The sequence below is a fragment of the Stegastes partitus genome, unplaced genomic scaffold, assembly GCF_000690725.1.
Source record: "Stegastes partitus isolate 25-593 unplaced genomic scaffold, Stegastes_partitus-1.0.2 Scaffold50, whole genome shotgun sequence".
Lineage (NCBI taxonomy): Eukaryota > Metazoa > Chordata > Actinopteri > Pomacentridae > Stegastes > Stegastes partitus.
The window spans coordinates 1,102,006-1,106,859 of NW_007577781.1; the positions used below are offsets into that span (position 1 = coordinate 1,102,006).

Here is a 4,854-nt window from a genome sequence, read left to right on the forward strand (position 1 = left end):
TTGAACAGTGATAGATGTAAACTGATATTTAAACTGATTTAATCTAACAGAAGAATAAACTGTGTCAGGCTTAAAACGATTAAATTCATTGTTGATTTTGGGATTTGTTGACAGTAGCGACGCTATTGGCAGTCTTAGGGTGCGTTCACATGGCTCACATTTGCCGCTGCCACCTCCTCCATCGTTTTTAGTTTAAACACAGCAGCAACCACAGAATCCAAAGAGAGGGAACTGATACAGGAGCTGATTCACAGGTGCTGAGTTATCCTAACAAAGCAGCATTAATTAAAGTTACTGCAGAGCTAACAGCTAACCAGCTCCTTTATTCCAACCCTTAGAACCCAACAGATGTTACCAGCTGCTCGTCTCTGCAACGAAGTGTTGCACATTTGAAAATAACATCACATTTATTCATGGCTACAATCTGCACACAGCTCTGCATCCATTTACACATCCGTTGCTCTTCCTTGATACATGTAACACATCATAATTTCACCATTTTAAGTAGTTCTTACAATCATATCAAATTATGTAAGATGTGACTATCCTGGACTGTTCTGAGAGAGAAAAAAAAATCAAGATACAGCATATGACTATCCCTTTTTAATGGCCAAGATAAGAGCTTAAAAGTAAGGGTGGTGAAATTATCCTGAAAAATAGACTATAGAGCTCATAGGGTCAAGCTACAACCCACTCTATTTAGCAGTGTGATGAGATTAGACTGCGTGGAGAGTAGTTAACAGCAGCAAGTGGGTAGGATCGGAGGTGGCTTGGATGTATAAAAAGATACGTACAGTGACATTATATCACTTTCGTATTATAAAAGTAGAAGGTTTTCTGTAGAATTTAAATGCAATGCATGCTGGGTAGTATTTGTCAGTAACCTATAAGTGTAGCTAATTAGCTTTGATGAGTTGAGTCAACAATCTATTTGATGTTTAGGACATTTGCAACTGATGAATACATGGAATTAATAGTATAGGTATATTTAAATAACTTAAAGGATCAAATAGGATGAAAGAGTCATGGGGAAAAAAAAGAAAGTTTTCTTAGATCCACTCAAAGACGACAAGTTAAGAGAAGTTTTTGTATTGTAATTAAGCACAGATTAAAAATAAAACCCTTCCTCAAGCGAGGGAGTTTAAGTATCTCAGGATCTTGTTCATGAGTGTGAGGTAGACAGGCAGCTTGGTGCGGTGTCAGCAGTAATGCGGGTGCTGTACTGGACCGTCGATTTACCAGTCCATCTACATCCCAACCCACACCTATGGTCACGAGCTTTGGGTCGTGACCAAAAGAACGAGCATACAAGTGGCCGAAATGAGCTTCCTCTGCAGGGTGGCTGGGCTCAGCCTTAGAGATAGGGTGAGGAGCTCGGACATCCGGAGGGAGCTCGGAGTAGAGCTGCTGCTCCTTCGCGTCGAAAGGAGCCAGTTGAGGTGGTACGGACATCTGATTCGGATGCCTCCAGAGAGGCTTCCGAACACGTCCACCTGTGAGGAGACCCCGGGGCAGACCCAGAACCTGCTGGAGGGATTATATCTCTCGGGTGGCCTGGGAATGCCTCGGGATCCCCCAGGAAGAGTTGGAAAGCATCGCCAGGGGGAGGGAAGTCTGGAATGACCTGCTCCGCCTACTGCGCCCGCGACCCGACCCCGGATAAGCGGAAGAAAATGGATGGATGGAAAAATAAAACCCATCAGGACTCCCTCGTTAAGCGTTAACAACTTGTAATTGTTTTTTATGCTAAATAGCGTAAGTTGGTGTTTTTACAGTGCATGCTTTTAAAAACAACATCACATAAGGTGTTAATGAGGAGTTTCAACGCTGAATTCTATTTTACTTCAAGCAAAAAAGACTGTAAAGAACAACTGATGACGTTTTATCCAAACACATCCTCCACTCAGTGTTAACAAACGCTGTTTCTTCATCTGTACGTCTGAAGGCTGCTTTTCAAACGTGCTGATTGGACGGTGATAATTCGCCAACATGTGGCTGTTTTGTTTCAGCCGGAGCCCCGGGGTGACACCGGAAAGGTCCTGACTGAATAATGTGACTGCATTTGTAATTTGTCTCCAAAGCTGTGGGGAAGCCAGCCACTTGTTATCGGTTAGCAGCTGTTCCATTCAGAATGACAAGAACCCAGGACAACACAGCCGAGACACCTGGTCCACAACGAGCACATCCACACACACACACACACACACACACACACACACACTGGGTCAGGCTGCCAGATGCTGTCCAGACAAGGTAACCGAGAGGAGGAATGGGCGAGCGAAAGGAGAGGCAACAACAAGGGGAAACGAGACAAAAGAGAGAGAACGGTGCTTGTTAAGTCGTGGAGAGAGAGAGGTGTTAGTGTGAGAGGTAACCGCATACATAAGGAAGTCATATGGGAGAGGTGTGGAAGGATGAAAAAAAAAAAAGGGATGGAGTCACACAGCAGAGGGTGAGGAAGTCACATGGGGCAGGGAGGATGGATAGAAAGATGGATGTAGGAGGAGGAGCCGCACAGCAGAGGTCGAATTAGAAAGTGTAACAGTGTGCATCGTGCCGAATCACTCACGGAGAGGAGGAGGAGGAGGAGGAGAGGACAAATAGAAATGTAGAGGAGAGAGAGAGAGAGAGGAGGATAAGAGGAGGAGCGAAATGAAAGTGAAGTCAAAATGTCTACCGGCAGCATATTGCAGGGTGACTTTTAGACTTTGCCAAGCAACACATTTACTTAAAGTGCGTTTATCAGCGATACGAGGAGACGACTTTAACTCACAGATCAGATCAGCGGGGTGAGAAATACGTGCAATGATCACCTTCTTCCTGAGGATTAGATGAGAACACTGATAGGTGCAACACATTAAAAATATTACATGTGATCAGATCGCAGCAACTATTATTTTACTCCAAGTAATACTTTTAAGACATTTGCCATATTCTTCCCAATTACATCCCCTCGCGGCGCCCTCTTCTTCTTCTGCAGTGGTTTAATGGCACACATCTGGAGAATTTGCACAACCACCAGCTGGTTTTCTTAATGAACCAACTTTTAATCTTCTGCAGTGGAATGAAGCAGACATTAATGTGCATTTCCTTTTGCTGATATTTGCAAAATTCGGTTAAAATTCGTGCTACATCTGGATGGAAACTCGACTCCTGTCACGTTTGTGGTTTTTAACATGTCGGCACCAGGCAGAGGGTGATTAAGACAAACTGAATTGCCACTTCACGCCCTCCATTCGGCCTGACCTTATGTTCATGTGAGCTGGTTTCTTCTCAGGAGAAGAGGTTGTTTGATTTTTGTTTGGTTCTGAGCAATCAGAGGCAAGTGATGAATCAGTCAAGCTGACATCATATTCACTTCTGTTCTTTATGCCTCTGGTTGCCTGACAAACTCACTGGTTGAGAAGAAATGGTTAAAACACAGTTAGGCATGTGTTTGTGCCAAGAAAAGCTAGATTTCCAGCCCAGTCTCCCAAAAGTATGTCGCTTTACAGATAAACTGCATTCTCATGATGTCTTCAGTGAACCTTACTTTCTGTCAGATTACGTTTTATTTGCTACCATATGATTTTTTAAAATCACCATATCTTTGCCCAGTTAACTTCATTTTAAATGTCCAAATCTGGGCATTTTTCACCCAACCAGGCATACATTAGATGTGAATGGGTTGTATTTTAACCCACACTATGACATTTTGCTTAACACTTGCAAATTTTGGAACCTAATCTTAACCAAGCTTCTAACATACCATTGTCAAAGTGTCCATCAAACTTGATTGATTGATTTGATGTTTGAACCCAGTAAGTCTAAGAATAATGGTCCCACATGGACTGTTCAGCTGGTATCTGTACCTCCGTCTTCCTGTTCCAACTCCCCATGTGGACTTTGTGGTTCTTTTCAAACCTTTCTTACTACGTTACAGTCTTAATTACATTTCTGTCAAACCATAATTGTAATGCAGTTTACTTGCTGGAATGTAATTATTGGGAGACAGGGTTGAACTCGCTCCTGGCTGTATTCCTAGAAAACAAACTGATATCAAGCTTCTCAATTAAGTCTTATTAAGAGATCATGAAGCGTATGTCTAAAAATACCAGACGATTGATAGATATCATTATGTACGATGCTCATTTTGCTTATTGGATTGAATTTTTCACAGCTACCACCTCCTTACGATAAGGGTAACAGGGTGTGGCTGAAGTATAGACAGAACAACTGCACCGTGCACATCTACTCCCTCCTTCTCTTTCCTAATCCCTCCATCTTAAATCATTCCCTCACCTTTTCACCTTCTCCCCCTGCTCTCTCTGAACAGCTCTCTCATTTTCCCTCCGTCAGCTCCTTCACTCTTGGCTCTTCAACACCACAGCGTCATATTTGTCTTAATTCCAAAGACATTTAGCGCACACACAAACACATGTGCATCGGTCTGACCGTCTAAACGCTGTTTGTACAGCTCAATTCAGCTCACAGTGGGCAAGCTGGGAGCAGCCTCACAGCCAATTCTCTAAACGCTCCTACTGTGTGCGTGACTGTTTGCTAATGGGAATATGGCTGTGGGTTAAGTTTGCCAGCAAGCCTCTTCATTTGGGTTGTAATGACGTCAATGGAGGAAGAAGAAAGTGTAATTGTTCTTGTTATTGTCCTTATCCATACACAGCGGTGCAGCCGCTTCATTCATGCTTCCAACACTCGCGTACACAAACGTGTAAACACACACGCGCGAGGCAATTTGTTACCTCCCTTGTTAGAATAAATTATTAAATGTGCCCCCGCCTGTTAATTTCATTATGATTTGGTGGGGGGAAATGTGATAGAAAACAACAAATTGCTCTCCTACTATTCCCATGCTTT

At 43.1% G+C, this 4,854-nt stretch overlaps 1 protein-coding gene across 1 annotated transcript in view; it reads left to right on the forward strand.

The window, feature by feature from the left end:
* LOC103376550 (leucine-rich repeat and fibronectin type-III domain-containing protein 5-like) overlaps window positions 1–4,854 on the forward strand; it is a 151,885-nt gene that overhangs the window by 25,754 nt on the left and 121,277 nt on the right. The gene's annotated exons all lie outside the window — the stretch shown is intronic.